The following is a 25,556-nucleotide window of genomic DNA, read 5'->3' as shown; positions in this document are numbered from 1 at the left end:
ATCTATTGACAGCTTCTTCCTTCTAGCAATGTAATTCTTTCATGGTACTTGTTGTAGATCATCCTCCCATTCATTTTGTGATTTTTCTACTTAAATGTGGTACCATCTAAAAACTTTTCATGATACACACCGACAACAATGATTGTTTTGTAATTCAGGGTATTTAAAAAATGGCAGTTTGTGATTTTATATATGTTCAACCTGGTTATCATTAAGCCTGTTCTAGAAGGGGAAAATAGGAAGTAAAGGTTTTCAGTATTTTTTTGTGAAACTTGCACAGCTACAATGCTAGACAAAACAATTTTAGAAATATCCCTTATTACCACTGTAGCTGAGTACTTTTTGTAGAGCATTAACCGAACATGTCTAACATGTCATTTAGTGAACTATTAGTATGTTCACTAAATGAACATACTGCATATGCCATTTCCTTATTTATTTCTCTAGAGAATTAAATACTTAATGTGATTTTTTTCCCTATACTTCTGCATATGTATGTTAGAGAAGACAGTTACAAGAAGCATACCCAGACAGGTCTTCAATCAGGAAGTGGTGAGCTTTATGACGCTTCTTCATTCCTGTGCAGGTGTTTTTTGTCATATTTTTGGACCAGATGAGCACTTTCTTTTTTTTCTCCAGAGGGATTATGCGTTGGTAAAAATGAAATGCTGAGCTTAAGAACTCATCTAATTTCAGGTGGCACTTCTGATATGCAGAACTGGCTGTCCTGAGGTAAAAACCAAGAATATATAACAAGTTGTGGTATTTGAGGGGTCCTAAAAAAATATTGTCCTCATCTGTAGGGAAGTCTCATTGCTGAAGGACTGGAGTTTTGTTGAATTGAGGCATGATGTCCTGTGCTCAGAAAGTGCACTTTTAGAAAAGTGCTTTAGAAAAGTGCTCAGAAGTGCATTTTTAGCTAACTAGACATGAGATGAAATGCTACTTGTGAATGCTGTTGTGTGAAAATTTGCCAGCAGTGAAAAACTTAACACTCCTGCCAGGGACCCAGCTAATTAACTGCAGTTGCATGCCTTCTTGTAGTGTTCAATCTTTGAAAGTGTAAATGCCCAGTCTTCCAGGAACTGGCGCTGGGGGTGATTTTTGTTCAGAAGAGAGCAAAGTCTGTTTGTACAGCTTTTATAAACACACATATTTCTGTCTGCCTCCTTGGTTAGAAATGAGAAGTTCCTGGCTCTCCTAGGGTGGGCCGATGCCAACCTTATGAAGTTTAACCAAGCCAAGTGTAAGGTCCTACACCTGGGTCGGGGCAATCCCAGGCACTGCTACAGGTTGGGCAGAGAAGAGATTCAGAGCAGCCCTGCAGAGAAGGACTTGGGGGTGTTGGTTGACGAGAAGCTTAACATGAGCCGGCAGTGTGCGCTTGCAGCCCAGAAAGCCAACCGTATCCTGGGCTGCATCAAAAGAAGCGTGACCAGCAGGTCAAAGAAGGTGATCCTGCCCTTCTACTCTGCTCTCGTGAGACCTCACTTGGAGTACTGTGTACAGTTCTGGTGTCCTCAACATAAAAAGGACATGGAGCTGTTGGAGCGAGTCCAGAGGAGGGCCACGAGAATGATAAGGGGGCTGGAGCACCTCCCGTATGAAGACAGGCTGAGAGAGTTGGGGCTGTTCAGCCTGGAGAAGAGAAGGCTGTGTGGAGACCTCATAGCAGCTTTCCAGTATCTGAAGGGGGTTTATAAGGATGCTGGGGAGGGACTCTTCCTTAGGGACTGTAGTGGTAGGACAAGGGGTAATGGGTTCAAACTTAAATAGGGGAAGTTTAGATTAGATATAAGGAAGAAGTTCTTTACAGTGAGGGTAGTGAAGCACTGGAATGGGTTGCCCAGGGAGTTTGTGGATGCTCCATCCCTGGCGGTGTTCAAGGCCAGGTTGGACAGAGCCTTGGACCACGTGGTTTAGGGCAAGGTGTCCCTGCCCATGGCAGGGGGTTTGGAACTAGATGATCTTAAGGTCCTTTCCAACCCTTACTATTCTATGATTCTATGATTCTATGATTCTAAACTGTGCCATGTGTGCTGGAAAGACACTTAGTATCTCATAAGTGTAGTGTTTCTTGAAGATAAAACAGCAGAGTTTTGCTCTATGGGATGCTGCTACAGATATCTATTTGTATCCAACCTGGAGCTACACTAGGACTATGTGACTGTTTCCAAAGACGACATTCTGCTGTTCTGACTGTTCCTGTGAGGTGCTGGATTTTCGGGTTTTTCTGGGTAGCTTATTTGCACTTGGAATTAGTCTAGATTGGGAAATGCATCTACTTGTGCTTTATCTACAGGAGAAGTCCCCTAGCAAAATGACAGGTGTGAGCTCATCTGCTTCCAGCATAGTTGCAGAAAAGCAAAGCTGGTATCTCTGTTCTCCTAAATGATAATGCTAAGATTTATCATTAATTCGAAAAGACAGGTTTTACACATACTTTGAGAGAAATAGATGGCTGAAATGGGTTAAGAAATGGAAGTGCTTACAAACCATTCATTCTTTTGCATATGTAGGAAGAAAGGCAGGATGTGAATGAGGCTGGAGAACAGCTTTACAGGGTACCTTGTGAAATTTGCAAGACTCAAGTGGATTTCAGTTTACACTCTTTCAAGACATAATCCTCTCAGTACTAAATCCAGACCAGATGCTCATTTCAGGAAAATGGAGTTTCTGTTTCTTTTAATTAATGCTCTTCAGCTCCTCATTTTGAAGCCTGAGGCCTTGCTAGTCTTCTCAAGAGAATCTTTTTCACTTTTCCCTCACTGACCACATACTGCTACTGTGAATCTGCTAATGCAGAACCAACAGTTGTGATGTAAACATCATTTATTTCTTCAGATAGGTACAAAGCCACAAATTTGCGATAAAATTGCAATATGTGTGGTCAATATTGACTAGATGTTTTGGTCTTCAGGTAACCATTTTCCTGAAGGGATGTGACCATTTGTGAATAAAGCGTACATCTAAAGTGTATTATCTAAAATAATCTAGTGGTATTTATATGTGTTCCTTTATTGAACCTCCCCTGGGGCTTGAGGCCATTACCTCTTGTCCTATTGCTTGTTACTTGGGAGAAGAGGCCAACCCCCAACTCACTACAACCTATTTTCAGGTAGTTTTAGAGAGCGATAAGGTCCCCCTGAGCCTTCTCTTCTCCAGATTCACCAACCCAGTTCCCTCAGCTGTTCCTCATAAGAATTGTGCTCCAGACCCTTTCTGGACCTTTGTCGCCCTTTTCTGGACCTGCTCCAGCAACTCAATGTCTTTCTTGTAGTGAGGGGCCCAGAAATGAACACAGTGTTCGAGGTGCAGCCTCACAAGTGCCAAGTGCAAGGGGATGAACACTTCCCTGGCCTTGCTGATATAGGCACATACATATAGGCTGCCTGGGCACAAGCTGGCTCATGTTCAGCCATCAATCAGCACCCCTAGGTCCTTTCTAGCCACTTTCTAGCCACTCTTCCCCAAGCCTGTAGCATTGCATGGGGTTGTTGTGGCCCAAATGCGGGATCCAGCACTTTGCCTTGTTGAACCTCATAGCATTGGCCACAGCCCGTTGATCCAGCTTGTCCAGATCCTTCTGCAGAGCCTTCCTACCCTCCAGCAGATCAACACTGCTAGCCAACTTGGTGTCGTCTGCAAATTTAATGAGGGAGCACTCAATCCCCTCATCCAGACCACCAATGAAGATATTAAACAACACTGGCCCTAACACCAAGCCCTGATGGACGCCATTAGTGACCAGTTGCCAACTAAATGTAATACCATTCACCACCACATTTGAGTTTGGCCATCCAGCCAGTTTCCAGCCCAGCAAAGAATACACCTATCCACACCATGAGAAACCAATTTCTCCAGAAGAATGCTGTGGGAGACAGTGTCAAATGCTTTACTTAAGTCCAAACACACAATGTCCACAGCCTTTCCCTCATCAACCAGGCAGATCACCTTATCATGACCTTACAATGAACTTCATTGTATACTGTATAGCGCACAGAAGAATTGTAAAATTATCTCTAAATACTCAAGAACACTTGATAATCTAACCAGCAGCACAGTTTAGCCATTTAGTGCCATAAAAAGAATTAGTCTCCTTAGGCCAAAGAAAATTTGTCATTTTTAGAGTCTACGAAGAGGTAATTTTGCTGAACCAAGTTCACCTTTAACTAGAAATTTGATTTTAGTGTTAAGACTGAATGTTGATTGCCAGGCTTTGCAGCTACAAAAGAGAGTTAATAAAGAATGATTTTCAAAGGCCGGAGTGACATATTTCAATCTTAGGAGGAAAAAAATATGTATATGTGTGTGTGTACACAATAATTATATACTAGTTGGATACAATCAGAAATAAAAATAAAGTAGTATAAACAAGTAGGCGAGATCTTTTTTCAAGTTAATGCAATTTCAGTGAAGTGAAATTTGATTTGCACATAAAAAACAGTTGGCCTGTATTTTTATTTAGAGTTCTAGAAAATATTCAAAATGAAAACACTTCCATGAATTCTAGTTGGGCTATGTTTTGTCTCTGAAGTTTCAAGCAAAATGTAATATATGATAAGCCATGGTTCATTACAGAAATATTACCATTTCTATTGATTTTGTATTCACAAAATATGCACTTTGTACGTGGTTCCAGTGCAAATCAAAAACAACAAACAAAATTTTCATATTCAATGCAATTGCAGTTGAGAAGTGATTAACGTGCATTTACATAGCCTAGCCCATATTTAGCAATGTGGCCTTGAGTGTTTTCATGGTGTGAAAGTTGCTGATTGATAGACACGCTACAGGAGTTCAAAGTTTATAGTCTTCCCAATTAATAGGTTGAAATCATAGGTGTTTCCAGGCCAGTCATTTGGTCCAATGTGTGCACAGCAGCTTACAGTATAATTCCAATTTCCTCTTGCTATTCAATTAATCACATACAAATGGTGATATGAACACTGACCAGTCACATGTGACTGCTTGGTTACTCTGTTTGAAGTGATCTTTCCCATTAGTTCTTTAATATTCCTCTTATATTCTAGGTCTCATCGTTTTTCATGCAGCTTTCCAGATTGCTTCCTGGGAACAAATAACCATCAGTGCATAACTTTTGCTGTGTTAAGGTTTCCTTCTTTCCCACTTATTTTCTTTTCCCACTTTTTATTGTTAACTGCAATTCTTTTTCATTCTGCTTTCTGATCTCACTTCTTGTCTCTTCCCGGCCATCTTTTTAATCACATAATCAAAGTCTTCAGAAATACGCACTAGCTGTACTGTGACTTCCTGATGCTTCTCCAGGATAAGGTGCACCCTGTGTTCGTCATTTGCTTTTGTGATTGCTTGCTTTTTCTCTTTCATCCTTACGTCAGTATCTATATAGGGAATAGAGGGTTCTCTAAAAACATGGTTTAGGAATGCAGTCATTGAATAATGAACACCAAATGTCTGAAGTCATCAGTGTAAAGAAACATTTGCAAGTGACACTGACACTGAAATGTGTTTTTACAAATTATTAATAGGACAATTACAAATAACAATGAGTCACATCATGGGTGTTTCACTGACAGAAAGAAGGCCTGTAAATGTTAATCATTCTTCGCAAATACATTCTGCAGACCATATTTCTGACTTGTTATTTGCAAGGTAATTTTAGCTTTCTCTGAAACCTGAAAAATTTAAAGTAATATGGAAAGATGTGTCTGCCTCAGTTTAGAATTCCTATATAATGTTCCAGAAAGTTTTCGAAGGGTTTTCTCCTGCTAAAACAGTCTAAGGTGGTTTAAGAGTAACGAAAAGAGATAAAGGATTTAAGAGTAAAAAAGAATGAAACTTTTTTTTTCCCCTGCATCCACTGATGCATATATAATGTAGTAGTGCCATCTGATTTACCTGTACTTATGTATTTACCTTTTTTAGTGCACTTCTTTTACCTGGTCATTAAACTGACTTAGTTTAAGTACTAATTTGCCCTAGTAGTCTCCAGAATGTCCTGCCAAACTCCTTCAAACTTACTACCACCAGCCCTTTTTCCAATCAGACAGTTCTTCTTATATTTTTTTAAAGAACATGACAATCAATTCAGGACATCTATTTAACCTGTTATAACTTTAGTTTTTTACCCTTTAAGAGTCTTTCCCTGAAATCTTATTATAAAGCTATGGTCCGTTCCAACCCAAACCATTCTGTGGATCTATGATTCTATAATTCTGGGATATGATGCCTTTGTGATGAAAAAATATATATAGCACCTGATGAGCAGAGGTAGACATTTGAAATATCTATAGAGATTTTGATTTAACGTCACAAACCTGAGAGCTCTTAATGTAAGTGTATGTTGGCACAAGTACTCCTTGTATACATTGTTTTTTTGAAGCGCTTGGGGAAATACAAGGTACGCTTAGGAATAATATTTTGCTAAACTGAGCCTTTTAATTAGTTTCATACATAATAAGTCCATTGTCAATTCTATATTAATTTAATGTGTGTAATCTTTTTATGGTATGCAATCAGGAAATAATTCATGATTTCATGATCTTAGTTAAGCACTTGATACAGAATATGAACTTATAAACATGAAAGAATTTGCACCTAGCTAAGAAATACTAAAAGAAACTATATTGCAAGCTCAGTAATGTTTTCAAAGTCCATAGGTACAATGGCTTATAGTAAAAATAGATGTTGAGTGATGGAGGCAAACAGTATCTGCTTACAAGGCCTCACAGCTGTATTTACAAACTATATCTATATATGCCCCCATCTTTATCAGTAAAGATGTAAGCATGTAGTATGTAAGTTTGTATGCTTCCATGTGTTATAAGTTTGTGTTAAAAGATTGCTAATCAAGTGGATGTACTCTTTGAAATATTATATTTTTTCTGGCTTTGCAACTGTGCTACTTTCAGTTAAATAAGAGATTTGGAGTCTCCACCCATTCTTTGATCAGAGGGATTATCACTCTACTAGTATAAAACATTGGAGGACCATCAGCATCTCATGAGGATAACTGCTTAGAGGGGCTAGAGGGAAAGAGAATAGGGAGTGCCATGAGCGTTGTCAGTACTATCAGCTATATTACTTTGCTGTCAGTAATGGGTAGAGGCCATGGGTTTTGTTGTGTTTTGTTTTTAGAGTCCTATTCATAAAAATGGAAGTGTGATTACAGACAGCCCCTTGAACATGAAGAAGTAAAAGCTGTAAAGCTGCTTGCTAGCAATTAGGCTTGAAAATGGCGAAATCGTAATAGTTAATAGAGACATATCTTTAAAGAAGGCGTATTAAGGAAAGTATCTTCAAATGAAATAAAAAACCTCGGAGTTTGCTATATATTTGTGTGGCTGGGAAATACTAGAAAAATGCTATTGTCTGTACAGCAAAAGAAAAAAATGTTTTTTGACTGAAGTCTGAAAAACAACATTAATTAAATCTTTTCCTTATATTCCTGAGTTTTGTTGGGTTTTTTTAATTTTTTTTTTCCTTATCTTTGGAGATTCAAAGTTGTAATTAAATTTGTTCTTTTTTTTTATTGTTTTTTATTTTTTACTTAATACAGACATTTTACTTTATTATACATTCTTTTTATCCTAAGCATTTTGCCTCCAGAAGAATTTTTATATAGCAGCAAATAACAAATTCCATTAATGATGTAGTGTGCAATTGGGATTCAATTTCTTCAGAGAATTATTGTATCTAATGTAATCAATGATGGGAGCTTAGTAATCCTGACCCAGATACATGGTGATTGACCATGGAATGCTATTTCATATTATGTGTCTGTAGTGGTTGGTCATCTGTATGTTATGGAAATTATGTATGCCAGCCACTAAAAGAAGTCTAGGTTTCTGCTGAAACAATAAGCGGAAATGATGTTCTTCTATAAAGCTCTTTTTATTAATAGCGCTACAGCTTGAGCTGGGTGCCTCTGAAGAGGGACCTAAAACAAAGAAATCCCTGGGCAATCATATTGTTATGATCTAAATTCCCCACCCTTCATGCAACAGTTTGGACCAGTAGTAATATTAAGGTCGAGGGTATTCCCATTCTTCATTGGGGCATTTTATTGTCTCTAGGAAGGCTATTTCTTTTCTTATCTCAAAGGTTGCAGCTTCTGTTAATGAGTATAGTTTCCTTATCTTTTTATACTTGACTAAGTAAAAGTTAAACATATCTATTTGAAAGTTCATAGCAAATTTAGCTATTAATGCTAAGCAAGTTATGCTAAAGAAGTCCTATATAGGTAGTACACCAAATTGCATAACATGTAAAAAGTAGAAATGGAGATAGATATTCAAGGGACAGGATAGATCAGAGGACTGGTAATGTAATCCAGGTCTCTTCACCTCTAGGTCACTGGTTCATCTCTCTCTCAGGTTGGTAGTAACTAAAATTCATTACCATCTAATGGCTGGTCAGCAGCCTATGTAAAATGAGTTGCTGGTCTTAGTGAAGTTACTACTGGAAAGGTGTTCATATCATAAGAAACACTGTAATTGGCACCTTTTCTGATTGATAATCTATTTAATGGGGCCACGCACTTTATTGTCAGAGAGATGAAGCTTTGTTTCTAGCATGCTCTGAAGGTTTGTTATTTCTCAACAGTGGAGGTTTTTCATTCAGAGCAAATAAAAAAACCAAACCGTGTGCTGTGTTATTATGTTGTGTGTGTGACCTCTGTGCCATGCTGTTACTGTTTGGACTACAACATGAGAGAAAAATATGAATGTACACTCACAGCTTACAACCTTTAAGGAAATTCCTTCGGAGGTAGGAAGGATGCTTAGGGCCTAATCCTAAAGTACTTTGGCACTTCATACTTTCCGGGTCCCCTGTGTTCCTGCACAATCCTGCAATGACTAAATCAGGGGTATCCCTACCTCTTTTATTTTTTTTCCTTGTCTGCAGTTTTCTGGCAAAAAAACAACACTAATCTTTGTTCCAGCTTTCCCATGTTTTCTCATGTTTCCTCCCAAAACATCTGCCATTTGGAATATTCTCTTAAAGTGTGTTCTGTGGGAGCTCTTTCATTTTCCTTTTTTTTTTCTCCCTCTTCCTTTTCCCAACTGTAAAATTTGAGGGTGATTTACTAAAGATATAATCTCTGTCATTTGTAGCTGAATTATGTATTCCTACTTATTATGTGTACGTACAGAGCCACAGCCATGGTAGGGAAAAAGCTGATGACTATACGAAGACACCAACGCAGCATGCTGATATGCTCAGTTCATTTCATGGGCACGTCTGAATACTGTAGGATGGCAGGATACTCAAAAAGCAGTGGGCTTTCCTCCGTTTGGGAGGAAAGTATCACGCTCCATTTTTCACTCTTCTTCACCAGAATATTGCTGGCAGACTATGTTTTGCTTTCCCTTCTCATAGGGAAAGTCACCATGAAAATAGCATCTATCTGGAAGGTGGATTACACTGTTTCTAGATTACATATTATTTTGGGTAATGAATGTTGAGACATTGGCTGCTAAGGATAGATGTTGACTATTAGTCCTGTGTATCAGCAGTTTCCAGAATGCTTGAACTTTATATTCAGAACCTAAAAGGTATGTTCACTTTAAAGTTGTTGGTTTCCACACTCTATGTAATCTTTAAATTACGTTTTAAATCAAAGCAGTAAGTAAATATAAGAAATTAAACAGTTTTTAAAAATCAGAACCATAAATGCAAAATATTTTTATCTTGAAAGATTTTTTTTTTCCAAAATACTACTTTTTCCATTTTTTTTCCTTTTTCATTTTTCCTTTGAAAAAAACCATAATTTTCTTTATCATTAATTCTAGCCTATATATCCACTAACTCATGACTGAAACATCACCTCCGGGATTCATGGTTTTCAAAGAGGATTCCTATACCAGGGTCCTGAATACATATTTAGATATATAAATGTATGGTATCTGAGTTTCAGAAATACCGAGCTTTTGCATTTTCCAGCACTATTTAAAAAGTAACAATTTAAAATCCAAAGCAGCACAGCATAGTAAGTAATAATACCCATTGTGAGAAGTTTTTAGTGTTTCTCTCTATGGAAGAATTGGAAATGATTGTGTATACAGTGGATATAGGTGTTCTGTTCTGACCAGCAGTTTGCCAAGGAACGATAAAATCAAGATTATTGTAGAGTTTTGTATTGTGTGTGCCAAATCCCGATCCAGCTGCTGTATTTATAACATGGTTATTTTACGTTTGTGTACCCACAGATAAACCTATTGCTCAAGGACACCAGCCTCAAGAGAATATTTAATGTTACTTTACAGAATTCTGATCCCACTCAGACAGAGAGTACTTTTGCAAAAATGAGACAGTCTGTCATGATCCCCTCTGTGTCTACTTAGGAAATCTATGATGGTGAATATTACTATATTGCTAGAAACCTTAAAATTTCAAAAGATATTATTGTATTTTCTAGCATAATGTCCAAAGTAGAAATATATCTACTCTTATTTTCTTTGTCTGACTAGGCAGTGAGTGCCTTTGTTCTGTATAGTGGAGAAACAAGTAATGTACTCACAATTCCCCACCTGTGCATTCATATCTGCACTCAGAAGCAATGATATTTGGTTAAATACATTTTAAAATTAATTTCAGAGCAGAATCCTTCACTGTTAGCTAGAATGAACTATAATTGTTGCAGGGATGGGTAAAAACATCTATTTGATTTCCATTTGTTTTCAAATATGTGTTTTCTTTCTGTGAATATATGTTGGAGGAACTGAAAAGTTACACGCAAATGAAATATAGATGGAAGGCTTCTCCACAGACAATTTTTTTCTCTCTAGGAAATAGGGCGATGAACTTTCAGTGTTGTACTCTGTTACTGTGGAAACATTTATGATTATGAAGGCTATATTCTGAATTTACTAGAGAAGCAGACAAAAGAAACTGAAATTCAAGAAACATTTAATTTAAACAGGCTAAAATAACATCAAAGAGTATTTAGAAAACTGACATAACCACTGAAAACTCATTATTTACATGCAGTACTACAGAGAAAATGCAATATTAATTTCTGTCTGAGTTTCCATGTTAGAAAATGGTGACTTTAATACTTGCTTCCCAAACAACAAGCTTTTCTTCTAGTAATGTCTCTTATGCAGCATACTCTTTATGTTTCGTTAACTGCTTAGGCTGAAATATAACTTCCTTCTGCCCTATTAGAATCCTGCGGGACGGCAAAGTCATATCAAATCTATATTTTCTACATTTTTCTTTCTTTTTGTAAAATGTTTGGGTCTATTGATACTGGTTATGTCTTCTTCATCCAAATTAGTTGGAAATATTTCCTTATTTGCTTACCAATTTGCAGATTTTTTTTTTTTTTAAGGTAACTTGGTTATCTCAGCCTGCCTTTATTATTGCTAAAAATCTACATTGCATTTCCAACTGATTCTAAGAAAAGAATTGAATTGTTCCTGTAATTTTTCATCTAATGTCTGCAAATCTCAGTGGCTTTGAGCCGCAGTCAGCATCACTGGCCTGTCAGCTGAACCTCAGATTGATATAATTTGTTTTCCTGGCATGAGATGTATGCTATTCTGCATATTGAGGAACCACAAGAAAAGACAGTGAGCATTTGCGCTTTGTTAAAGGCTGTAAATGGGGTGTGAGTAGGAGAAGGTGACTATGAATTCAAGATTCTGAATATCAAGGTACATTGTGAATACTTTTAAAGTGACCAATTACCCTTTAATCTTTTAAGCTACAATAAAGATTTTGTTTTAATTCTCTTCTCTGAATAATTGTCTCACAGTTCCTTCAGCAGTTGCGGTCCACCATATACATTCTGCTAATTTTAGGCTGACTAGTAATTCAAGTAAAGGTTTACAGCCAAGCCTAATATGCATAGATCTTGATACAGTTCACTAATTACCTACAGTATCTGGATAAATCTCTTGGATACAATTTGCCCTTAAAGAATTTTCTTTATAATAAGCTAGAAAGGATTTGAAAACATTTCTTCAATTCAGGTTAAGTTACATTTAGTGAATCATCTTTTTCTTTTTTCTGTTTCACACAGAATTTAATCCAGGATTATTACATTACTGACAGACAAGCCAAAAGCTCTTTTCAGTCGAGAAATTCCTTTCATGGTGATCTCCCACAGCTGCTCAAAATAGCAGTTCTTATAGCTTCCTGATAAAGGAAAACTGTTCTTGCAAGAATTTTTTTCTGCTCGAAACTTTTTCCTTCTTACCAGATATCAGTTCTTCCTTACTGGATGCAATAGTCCACTATTCTCACAATACAAACAAAAACCCAAGAATTAGATTTTTCTCCTAATTCTTTTCTAAGTAACCCAGAAATTGTGTAACTTTATAATTCTGCATAATGTGAAAACATTCGCTCTCTATCTTCAGTATGGGGAATTAATTTATAGCCAGATTGACCCAATAGAGCTGAAAAGTCTGTCATAGACATAGAAAAGAAGGAAAACCTGTGTTGTTCTTTCTATGGTTGATATCTGTACAGGCTTCAAGCAGAGGAGATACTTCCTTTGTCCCTTCCCTTTGAATCTGGGAGGGTGGTCCCCAGCACCCCTAGAGCTCTTGTAAGAGATTCACACCTTGGAGAAAAGATTAGGGTGCCAAGGTTTCCTTATCTGATTGTGTACTTCTGTGATTTATTCAGCCACCTACCTGCCCACCTTTCATTGGAATTATGCTGGTAACAACATTCATAAGTAAATTTTACTCTACTGAATGATGGCATGCCATGACATCCCTGGTGAATCAAAAAAACTCCATGTATTCTGCTCCCCCACACCTCCAGGGAGAGCCCCCGGCCAATTGAGGGAGTTCTGCTGTTGTGTAGGAAGTAAGGTCTACAGTAGCATGGCTGGAAGGTAAGACCTACAAGTACCATTACTCAGCTATACGCAAAGACTTCCTTCCTATTAAAAATAGGTTCATCCTTGACAACAAATACAATCCAGGTGAAGGGAAAGGTAGCTCTGAAGAGAACGGTGGGCATCATCCTCCTAAACTGGACAAGCACGGTAAACCAGAGGAAAATAGTAGAGTCATTACTTAACCGTTACTCATTTTTTCAACATGTTTCTTAGAGTACGAAGTAGAAATAGTAGAAAATTGTTGATTGTGATAGTGGATAATGACAGGAACTGCCTATTGTGGCATGTCAAATAATGCCGTGCTACTGCTCCCCACTTCTAGCATAGTTTTCCTTGTGTTTTACAAAATACTCTGAAAATGCAGCATTGTACGTCACACGAAAAAAAGCAATTGGGCTTCAGATGGCTTTCATTTGTGCAATTCTCAGGATAGTGGCTGCTCAAGTATTGGAATTTAAATAATTAAAAAACAAGCAAACAAACGAAATAAACTACAGTAATTTGGAAATCCAGGCAGTGTCTTTTCAAGATCTGTTATCACAGATTTCCAGTACTGGAAAAATCTCAAAATTATATCACTGGAATAAGAGTTCTCAGACTGCCAAAGCTATATGACACATATCTCTAATTGTTATATTTTGTACAATATTATATCTTCAAAGTATTGTTGGCCCTATCCTTTCTCATTTTGATTTTTGGCATTAAGCAAGTCCTAGATTTCATGTGTTAGAAATTTTCTCTGAATCTCTTATTGAAAGAATAATAAAAGCTGTACCTCTGAAAGCTAGGGTTTTGGGGTTTTTTCCTCTTTTTTTTTTTTTTTTCCCCCTGTGTTAATGGAACCTGGAAGTATGCATACTAATTAATTACACTGAATATACTATCCAGTAACTCACACCCTCTACAGTATTTCTTGCAAATAGATAGCAACCAGAAAAAGTAATTGAGAATATTTTTCATGGAATACACTGAGAGGGTAACCTACGTAATGTAGCTTAATAAGTTTTCTTCATCTTTATTGTCACTGGTACCACTTTTTAGGGATGGTGGAGGCATTAGGATGAACAATTGAAAGCAAGATTAAAAAGCTTAACCATCTACCCATGAAAAAAGCCCAGTCTTCTGGAATGAGGCACACCCACAAAATAGACGGTAAGCGCTTATATATAATAAATAAATGATTGCTCCTTATCTTTTCATATTGATATTTGACCAGTGGGATAGAACAAAGAAAATAATAAGCCTTTAATAGATAAGAACTTTTGAAAATGGAAAATATGTTCACCTGTTAATTCTGATTAATAATTTTGAGTGCAGATGTAAAACTGATTTTATGTAGGTGCTGAATAGATGCAAACTGCAAGTCTTAGCTAAACACTGAAAGCTAAATACCGATTAAAAAGCATTCTGCAACATATCATTGCAATGCTCAGCAATAAAGTGTTTTAAATTCACTCTAGTCATTGATAACTCCCTTATACTACAACCTAATAAAGTCAGTGCTTAGCTACTAGAGCTCTTCCTACTACACAGTAATTCTCAGCAGTTGTAGCTCTGCAGACTTCATAGCACAAAAAGATTCGTGAACTCCCTTTAGCTAACAAGCACACTCAAAATGAGAACAAAGCTCTGCAGCCAGGGAAACATGTTTCAGAACATTTTTGAAAGTAGAACATTGATGAAAAACGTTAATCTTTTTGTCTGAAAGAAAGAAAAGACCTGTATGAAGATAAGTGAGTGCTGTATTTATAAGGTAAATGACACCCAGCATAGCACAGTCATCATTGTTTATTGGATATCTGTAGCTCTTAGGGTAAAAAATATTCTAATCAGCTATTGGTTTGGAATAACTCATTTTGTGTTTGTCCTGCTTCACTGATCTGGAACATGTTTCTTTGAAGTGCTGAGCATACCTGACTTGATTGTAAAGACTTCTGTTATACTAAACATCACAAAAAAGAAGGAACGCACAAATTTCTTAGTACAGAAGCTCCCATTGATGTTAATAATAATGTTGTGATGTTAGAAGAGAAAATATTTTGTCATGAAATCTGTGCTAAGACTTAAGGGACTTGTATGAGCATCCCAGTTATTTTACTAAGAGCTGGTATCATTATATAAAATATTAGCATAATTAGCTGTCTTACAGAATTAATAACTCATCATAAAATTTAAAGATTTCAGCTATTTCTGCTCCTTTTATTTACAGAAAAGCACCCTATTTGGCAATACACAAAACAAGCTGTTGATGTGTTTCCTGTCAATGGCAGTTTTCCCATTTGTTGCGGTGACTGCATTTGAAAGTTCAGAATGGAGCAGTGCAGGAGACACATTGCAAAAGAATAGGTAAAAAAACCCAAACCAAATCGAAACATATGCAATTGCCCATTTGCTTGCACATTTGTCCTTTGTGGCTAAAGTGATAAAAAGGGCATGTGATCATTGGTGATATATACGTGGTGGTGGCAGGAGAACAGACTCAAGATATTTTCATATGTGCATGGCAGATGCTGCCAAAATACCTGTAGAAATCACAGTGTGCAATGGTCCACAACAATCTTGCTGTTCCCCGGTGACATAACTGAGTAAGTGCATCTCAATTTGAGATGACATTTAGGGTGGACTGGTCTTTACTCATTCACCAAGAGAGCTCTTCCAGGGTAATACGACAGGGCACTCAGCAGCTAAGCAACCTTACAGCCCTTCAGAAGGTAAATCAAGGTTTGATTTTCTTTGCTGAATAGGCAGGTGATCGGCCTGTGTCCTCTCCCTGCAGTTTGAAGCCTGCAGGGGGAAACATATGCAAGTCACAGATGGACATACGAACAAGACACAGTGTATACAAAGCATGCTGTAAGAAGAGGTTTGATTTTAATGTGTGTGGATTGAGGGCTTAAGCTCATGGTGCTGGTTGTTGCCTCAGCAGATACAACTCTTTTCAATTAAGTTTATAGGCAAGTGTAACTTCTTACATCATTAAAAGATCCCAGGGAGTTTCTCACTCAATGGTGGTACACTGGATATTGTGTTTTGACTGGATGCCACCCTTTCAATTCCCCTGTGGTTGCTCTTTTTACTTTTATTTTTTTTCTCCCTCCCTCTTTGGTGCCTCAAGTACTCGGTTGGGTTTCTAGCATGAATGCGAAAATTTCTTTTTATTAAGTCACAATTATCACAGAATTTGTTTGAGGGTTTTTCAGATAGTCCAACAGAAGAAGAGGAAAAATTTTTGTTCATTCTGTGTTTTTTGTTCTCTGGACATAACAGAGTAGCATTTTTCTTTCTTTTTCCTTTTCTTTAGAAAAACCGAAAAGTTTTAAAATGAAGAGCAAGTAAAAGCTTCAGCTAATATTTACTAATACCTTGGAAGAAATTGCAAGGTAAGATAATAATCTGTTTCATCAAATAAATTCCTGGTCTATTGAATGTAGAGAGATCTGTATTCTTCCGTATTTGGAAGGTACTGTAGAGAATGGAATACAGCGCTATGTTTTATGGTCCTTGAGAGATACTGGCACAGTGTGGAGAAATTAAGAAGTTTTATGGAAAACAGGCTGACTAGTGGATGTGATGATGTATCCATAGTTCTCATAGTTCTATTCATAGGGTCATATTTGTATTCACCCATACATTCGATGAATTCCTTTAAAAAACAGCAACCCAGTGGTCACAGTTACAAATTGGAAAGATTAATTTTCCAAAGGGCAAAACCAAGCCAGACCATTTCTGAGAGTCTTCCCCTCTGACAAGGGAAAACACTGCCCTTCAAGCAGATTTTTTTGCAGCACTGGTCCTATAAATTTAGGGCAGTGCAGTGATGGGACCTGTGGGTAACAAGGGCTCAGGAGTCTGAAGCCCAGCGTCGTGTCACCTGTGTGGATGTGGCTGAAATAATAACCAGCTGGTCTGGAGCACTGCCTAGTTCCCTAAGAGCCTGGGGTGAGCAGAGCATGTTTTTACTCTCAGCTGTCTGCTCCATTGTCCTGAGCAACTTACAGGCCAACAGTATGTTACCTTCACATGGCACAACAGTCAGGACTGAAGATGTTTGTGCTGTGTTTAGTTGTAAAAAAACCTCTGAACAAATAACACTTCCATTGTACAACCTTTACAGTCTGAGCCACAGTAAAATAGCCAAAAAAAAGTTGAGGGAGAGGGGAGGGAGTTGAGCTAAACTTCCTGACCTTGCAACAGCCTCAGAACTTTTCATGAGCTTTGATACTGATTTTCAGGGGCTTTTTTCTGAACCTGCAATTGTTAAAAATTAGCCAGTTCACAGAAGCAAGGATTACAGCTCAGCTTTTGTTCTGACTTTCTGCTCTTAGTGACAAAAGCGCTGGGGGGATTGTTTTAAAGGTAATCCCTGAGCACTTATCTTTGGCTTCCAGATAGTATAGGCTGCTGCTGAGCAAGCAACCAGCTACAATGTGTAAAACGTATTCATTAGAAGTACTGACAGCCCCAGTTCAGCTCTGGCCTCGTGATTAACAGTAGAAAGGAAGGGGTTTGTGTGGGGGGGTGAAGTTTTAATCTCCACCCAGGAGTTGCATGAGTAAATCCTGTTAGAAAGAAAAGGATCTGAGCACATGAGTTTCACACATCATTTTGACCATGTCCCCATTAAACACTTCATGTGAACAATGTCAAACCACAATGCTGGTAGATTTAAAACAAAATGATGTGTGTCGCACTACATTTCACACAAAATTGTGTTCAGAGATTTTCTTTTTAGTTTGAAATGTCTTAGATATAATTTTAGAAGGATCTAGGATTATTGGGGATTAATAATTCAAATCTTTCTCTCCTATATTTAACCTTTACCACTGAATTGTGGAGAAATTGTAGAGAAATGCCACATCACCAGTTGTGAGGGCAAAGGCACTTCGCTACAGGTGCTATATATTTAGCCCTTTATAAAAGAGTATTTCTTCTGAATTTTTTTTTTCTTTTGGAAGAGAACAGTCAAGATAATGTGGGAAATTCTACCACTGAAAAGTCAATAAACAATCTGAGCAATGCAGGAGGCTGATGCCTTTGTCCCAAGACATGACTTTCAGCTTGTTCAAGAGTGTTTTAATTCTATAGCTAAGACCAAAAGCCTGAGTCTTTTTATATCTGCATCCTTTCCACATTTTTCTCCTATTAGTAACAGTAGCAGTTCAATACTAGGAAATCTGCTGCATACTTACCTTATGACCTTAGCTTTCAACAGTTAATTAACGAAATTTTGGGATTTACTCATTTTGCAACCCCCTCCCCCCCCATGTAGCAAAGCATTGATATAATGAGTTTAATTAAGCGAAAATGGATGTTGGCTTACAATGTTACAAAAGGTTGCTACGCGCCAATAAATCATAATTAAACGTATTTAGTGTAATAGTAGGAGTCATTCAGAGTCAAGTTGCTTGTAACAAATGTTAATTGTTTCCTTAAATGACAAGACCTTGCAATTATAAAGAAAACAAGCCAAAAGCCCAGTTTTGCTAACCACAGGATGTTTACATTACAAAGAATATCGGTGGTTTATTCATGGGTAGTTATTCAATATGATAAAAAGGTAATATTTGGGGTACCTGGAGGGGTTTGAATGTGCCTTATTCTGTTTAAAAAATGCTTGCTAGTTATTTTAGTGAAGTGTAGTTATGGTTAAGGCAGTGATGTCTGGTGAAATATAGAGAAGCCCCAAGGGAAAGCTTCATGGCTTAACTGTATAGGACAAAGTGCTTTGAATGTGAACTCTGCTCATTATGAGGTAATAACTAAGAAACTTTTAGGGCTCAAATGGGTAATTTATAAGCATGCAGTGAGCACATGCATGTAAAACAATGGGATTATTGAGATGAGTAAGTACTACACTGTTGCAGCTTCAATGAACCACATTTTAAAAAGCAACCAACGTTTTGTTCTTGTGTGTGCTGTTTGTGCTTACACACGTGCTTTTAAATAACATTTTTGTACATGTCAAAATGTTTGTACAGAAGAACTGCCCATCCTGTATGTAAGTGTGAGGAAGTCTTTGAGGGGAGAATGTACTTTTCTGTGTTTGGAGAACAAGTACCGCATACTGGGCATTGTTGGGATTAAAGTGCAATGAAGGACAATAACCACTGCATCACTAGTTTCCATTTTTCTGTTGAAGGTACTTTGCCATAACTACTTTCCCCTCACCATCATTCCCCTATGCACACACACTTTTCTGAAGGCTGAAGGGCTGATTGTTAGAGCCAAAAGGAAGGGTACAATTCTGCTTTCATGGCAGTTGGTCAGAACAGTGTCAGCATCTCCGAAGGCATTGATTTAAACTTAGGCTTTGGGGACCTGCGTTAACAGAAGAGAAATGCTGCATGTGCAAGTGTTGCAGGGAAAAGAAATAAAGGTGGGAGAGTTCAATATAGTAACATTTGAATTCTTTTGAGTCCTATTTACACACCAAGTGAAAGAAAGTCTTCAGTGTAGAACTCTGTTGTTATTAAACTAAACATGTAAAGTTAGAATTATTTTATTTATTTCTTCATTTGTTGGTCTCAATTCCTCCAGTCTTCACAATAAACAATTCTGGGAGAGAGCGATAAGAAGCACCTGCAGGCCTCCGTGTGATCTGAAGGACGCAGTAGGAGTATAAGGAATTTAAATATCATTCATTTTCTTTTCCTTTGCTTCTCTTTCCCCCGCCTTCCCCATGCCATTCTGCATGGGAAACAGTCAGTCATTCAGAGCCATGGACAATGACCCCCTACCTTTTGCAGCCAGTATCAAAAAATCCTTTGGCAAAGCAGACCTGGACTCCAGCTAGCTTAGCACTGCTGGAAGCCACATTCTGCGCTGTTGGATGCTGGCATTCATGAATCATGGGCTTGCACTGTACAGTGAATACCTTCAATCATTTGTCAGAAACAGTGGCTGACCACTCCCTGAGCACTCTATATATTTCCACTTTTGTTTTAACGCCTTTTCAGTTTTCACAATGAGCCTGTGGAACCTCACTGGAGTCAAGTTCCTTTCTGATTAAAATGTCTTTTCTTTAAACCCAGCTTTGCAGCAGGGATGCCAGCCTGAAGGGCGCAGCATGGCCAGGGTACACTCCTGGTGATTGATACAACTTCACTTCCTTGATGATTATCCCAAATAAATCTCATTGGTATTTTCAACCATGATGTAGATGCCCTTTACATCCATATAAATCTTCAGGGTAAGGAGAAAATTAGCCAAGTCCAGACATTGATCTTGTGAGGTAAATTGTACCAAGGCAGCAGGGGCTCCATTGATAAACAGTGAAGCAATGCAGATAACTTACCAGCTTACTTTTAATCAATGCAGCTTCTCACAATATATTATTCCAGGAATGGGTCTAAATCACTGTGCACTATAAGAGTTGTTTTCCAAACCTTTTAATCTAATTGGAAAATCTTCCTTTCTACTGGTAATAAACACTCACTAAACTGTCTGCACCTAATTGAGCTGTAGTAATTTATGTGAGCTCCCTACTGTTTTTTCTCCCTTTAATCAAACAGACTGCTTTATGTCTTTAACTAATGAAACCTAAGACTTTGCCAAGTAGATTTGATCAAATGCCACTGCTGAATAAATCTTCATTAACACTGACATGTCCCACATCCTCCCCATGTCCAACTTCATCATTAACTCAGAGCAACATCATCATAGAAAGGTGATGGCCACTGCTTTATTTACATATATAATCAAGCGATAGTCGTCAGTGTCACACCAAATAAGAATGTGAAAAGATGATTTATTGCAGCTTTTTTCTCAGGGCTTAATAATAGTAACTGCAGTGATGATTTTTTCCTAGAAAGGAGATCTCAGTACCCTAGGCATGCTAGAAATGCCACCAGCTGCCATGAACATTCATAGGAAATTTTCCCTGTTGTAATAGCTATTCAGATTGGTCCTTCCCCTTGATAAATACATATTCCTCTCCACCTAGTAGTGCCTTTCAGAGGTACTCTAGCTAGCTTAGGTAGCAAGACCTGTACAACTGTTTGCCACAGGAGTATAAGTGATCCACACATATGTTACCTAGCACAAACCCTTTGATGATATTCCTGGATACTAACCTAAGCAGCAACTGCCATTACTAAATAGAGTAGTAAAAGGTGGTACTCCTATGCTGAAGGAGACAATGAGAGAGTTGTTCAGAGTGTGCCAGTATTGACCAGAATTAAAGTTATGGGGGAAAGAGAAACAAACCAGCCCTATATGATGTAAACCAAAAAAACTGATCGTGCAAGAAATGTTTATTTGAGCCAATGAGAAGTGATTGTTAAATGTTATAACAGAATTAGTGGCAGGCAAAGGTATTGGGGCATCTAAAATGACAAAAATGTGAAAGAAAACTTCTTTTTGTTTTTTTCCTATTGGCATACATGACTTTTTTACATGTAAAAAATCAGAAGTGCCAAAGGAAATGCTCGGAATACCAGTTGCAGGTATTTCAATGTAGTCTCAGCATTAACTGGAAAGTCAATGGGAAGGAACCCTTTAGAAAGTCTTTGTGTTGCTCATCAAACCTTTAGTAAGTGGTAAAACACAAAAATTTAGGAATGCGAGTACTGGTACTTTTGTGGGAAATGGGATGAGTGCTGAAAGATGAGTTGGGAAATGCGTATTAAAATGGAATTGGGAGGCAGGGGCTATGATGTCAAAGACTTTATATTGGTAAACTGGACAAGAAACAGCCAATATATATTGAAGAAGAATGTAATTTTGGCGGTGAGGTTTGTCAGAGGTCTGGTGTCTGGCAGGTAATGAAGGCAAGACAAAGATGTTGGCAGACATTCACTTGCCCACCCACACATGCTTAGTTTTGCAGAGAAAAGTAAAATGTGTTGTGATTTTCAAGACTGAATAGAGCCACATCTGACCTAGCCTGGCGTTTTCCTGTCACAGAGGAAAAAACCCAGCAAACCAAAGCTTCCAGGACTGCTGAAATATTCTCTAGCAACTGTAGAAGCCCTAAAACTCTGGAAGGCTCCATGACTTGAAAATACATGTATAGATACATACATGCTTTTGTGTGCATGTGTATATGAAAGAGGATACATACCTTGGTGTAAGAACTTACGTTATAGCCCTGTGTTACAACTATTCCACTGTAAGAAAGGAAATTACCATGATTTCAGATGTGTGGTATACACATAAAGCCAGTTTAAAAAAAGTGTGTATGTAGTTTCTGAGAATCAGACATCACAGAATTCCATTCATACATCATTCATCTTTCTGGGCTATTATCTAATTTTTAAAGAAAGCATCCAGCATATCCATTAAAAAATGCATATGATCTGTTTGGATCAATTGCCTGCCAGTCACTGCTTTTCCTGGTTTTCTTTTCTTCTTGTTTAGCCTACTGAATGTGAAAAAGATGCTCTGATCGACTTGAGTATGCATACAAACAGAACCAGCAGCGTAGAGCGTGTTTTACAGCTTATGCTGTGATACTGGAAACCTGGAACTTGTAGGTCAATGGCACTGTTTTATTTCTTTTTCAATGATGGAAGAGAGAAAAGGATGAACTACAAGATGATCAAAAAGCATTTTTCCACTGCTGCTCCTTGATATACTATTCTCTGTAATATAAATGCTATAATAAATCATACTTTCTGTTTGTTCCATGTCTTGGGGTCAGTGTTCAACACACTCTGTGGAACTGGCTTTTTTATTTTGTTTTAATGAAAGCCTGTGAATATGCTCCAGCCAGCTTATCTGATTGTTTGTTCTGCTCAGCTAAGCAAACCATGCAAGTGTGCCTTAACTAAATTATCTGCTGCAAGTCTATACTGCCGTAATTCCAGTAGAGGCTCCTCCATCTGTTTTGTTTTATTCTCTTTCTTGTATCTTTTTCCCACTCACTGTTTGTTAAAAGTAGTTGAAAACAAAAATAATCATAAAAAGAAGCTTTATACAGTTTCTCCCAGCAAGCAAGTCTGATCTAAATGCAAAAACACTTTAAATTCAAAGAATAGTGTTTCCTGACCTAAAGTGAATTTATTAAAACAGGCAGCATCCTTGCCTTCGGGTAGTCTCCATTCACATTAATATAATGAAAGGATTACTAATTTTAGACACATACATCTAACTGCCAGCTATTTTCCCTAATTTTAAAGAATTGGACATGAGATGTTACCCAACCTCTGTCTGTGTTCAAGGATAATTGTAACAACTAGTTCCCTTCCTTTATTGGACTTACTTAAATCTCAGCCACTAGGAATAAACTGTGGGCAGAATTCTTGGAAAGAAGAGCTGAATGGTGAGACTGGGAAGACTGAAAAGAAGCATAAACTAGTTTCAAAAAGCATTATACAACTTCAAAAACTTACTTAAAATATTTTCTTTCCTTTGAGTTTCTGATCCACTCTGACAAACCTGTACTACATCTTTTGGGGGCTGAGTGTGAGAAGGGATTCCTAACTGTCCTGTAAGACTGATGGCTTGAAAAGCTACAACTGACCTGTCATCAGACAGTTCTCTTGGAGAGCAGAGCTTAGCAAGTATTCTGACAAGTATGAAAGAACACTTTGATAAGGCATATCGCCAACCCAACAAGATGCAGGTAGGTGGGTGAAAATTTGCAGGACATTTGTGCAACATATTGCACAGCTTTATTTTTCCCATTGTTATGTCGTGCCCTCAGCTCAGCATTTTGTATTTTGCTTTCCATGATTGTGTGAAAAAATTCAATTTCAAAGAATCCAAGGTTATGAGATGCTTGTTTTCCCAGCCAAAACAGTCTCATTTGACTAGGAGTCTTTCTTGCCAAAGCGTCTTTAAAACAAGTCTTGCTGAATCAGGGAACACTGTTATTTAAAACTTTCCCTTGATCGCAAAACCGCTGAGGAAGTCAGTGGATGAGAGGGTACCTGCCTGGAGTTATAGACGTGTCTGCCTGATTAAGAAGAAATAATGATCCCATTTCATGGAATTATCATTTTTCAAGATAACTTACCGGTATATGTGCATAGCCTTGATCTAAACAACTACATTCATATAATTTGCCTTTTACTTTTCTTCTGAAAAATTTCTCAACACTGTCTAGAACTGCAGGATTACTTCTTTTACACAGAAACAAAATGAGGAATGAATTCAATAATGTTATCCTGTCTTGAAAGTAAAGCAAAATTCATATGTCTAATCTCTCAAAAATATTTTCCTTTTCAAAGTTAATTTCTAGTAAGACTTCAGAAAATAATAATTTCTGTTTATAAATGAACTAATGCTATGCTGGTCTATTTCGCAAAATCAGAGATAAGATTCAAAATATTTCATACTCATGATATGCTATGAACAATGTTTGCTTTATCATATGGTAGAAAGAGAAATTAACTATTAAGTGTAGATCCAAGTCTAAACTGATTTTGAGAGGTCAGTCAAAGCAATTGGTGTAATGGTTTGGTTCCGTATAGTGATAGACCTCTGTTGTGAATGTCTAAACCTGGATGGCAGACTTTTTGTGTCGTAGGCAGTGGTTTGAGATCCATTTGAAGCAAGATAAAAACCTAATAATCAGTAATCTTCTCAACATAAATTTTTATGTGGTTCAATTAGTACAGATAAGTGACCTCCAAAAAAGTTTGGAAGTTGCTCTTAGTTTAGGTGTCAAACTCTAAACAGATTTTATAAACTTTACCTAAATAAGCCAAATCTTTTGATGCAGTCAAACTTTCTCAGAGAATAGGCTTTTTCAGAATATTTTTGGCAACTTGTTTTCATAATTGAATTGAACATATGATTAGCAGATTTCCTTCTCCACTGTTTTGGTCTTTCTAGTTTTATTACCTAATACAAAGTCTGCTGAAATCAATGGATTCCTTCCTATTCAGGATAATGAATTTTGCTCTGGAATTCTCATGAATGATGAAATCATGAATTCATATATTTTTAAGGAGTTTTTAAAAAAATAGAATTTAAAATTTTTACAGATAGAACCACTAGTGTTTTAGGTAGGGATTTGTATTATTTTCTGATTCTGTGTGCTATACTTACTTTCCTATGCCTAGATATTAAACTTCCTCAAGGAAACTTGCCATAGTCAGTTTTATATTTGTTATTAGTGTGGGAAGAGAGTATATCTTTTCTCTTTGCTTTCCCTGGTAAAGTGTATATTGTACTCAAAATAATGTATTAAGGTCTAAGCAGAAAATATGACTGACTGACTATGCTTCGCACTACAGATAGTAGAGTGTGAAGCACTATATACACAGAAGGTAATAGGATATCTCCCTGCAAAGTCTAGCTTTTCAAAATCTATTTTTTTATTTTTTTTTATTTTTTCCTAGATCAGTAATCTGGAAAAAATACTTATTGTGTCAGTTTACAGGTAAACTTATAAATATCGTTTGACATCTAAAATAAATTTTTGTTACTGTTTTAAAGCTGATCAGTTTGCTTGTAATGTAGTTTTTCCTCTATTGCATCATACTCATACATTTCTGTTGCAGAAGGCAAAATGGCCCTCCTGTAACTAGTAAGCATTAACAATATCTTACAGTGGGAGAAAGAAGCCCAGCTGCCAACTTTTCAGTGGGGTAACTACACTTCAGAGTGCCTCAACCTGTAGCTGATATGTGTTTTCTAAGGAAACTTCATCTGCTTAGGCAAATATGAAATCAACATTTAAATTGAATGAAAGTTTGAGTAGAAGATAGAGTGATGATGTGATTGACAGATGTGAAAGCATTTTCATTGTGAAAATTGTTGGCTTTAA

General features: G+C 37.3%; 1 long non-coding RNA gene across 1 annotated transcript in view; it reads left to right on the top strand.

The window, feature by feature from the left end:
- LOC115610467 overlaps positions 1-22,458 on the top strand; it is a 108,124-nt gene extending 85,666 nt beyond the window's left edge. Inside the window, exons 2-4 of the long non-coding RNA XR_003992246.1 lie at positions 13,883-13,993; positions 16,143-16,221; positions 22,199-22,458. This is a non-coding gene — a long non-coding RNA (uncharacterized LOC115610467). The remainder of the gene's footprint in view (positions 1-13,882; positions 13,994-16,142; positions 16,222-22,198) is intronic.
- The last annotated feature ends 3,098 nt before the right edge of the window (positions 22,459-25,556 follow it).

This window comes from Strigops habroptila, chromosome 7, assembly GCF_004027225.2.
Source record: "Strigops habroptila isolate Jane chromosome 7, bStrHab1.2.pri, whole genome shotgun sequence".
Classification (NCBI taxonomy): domain Eukaryota; kingdom Metazoa; phylum Chordata; class Aves; order Psittaciformes; family Psittacidae; genus Strigops; species Strigops habroptila.
This window is presented reverse-complemented; position numbering and strand designations above follow the sequence as displayed.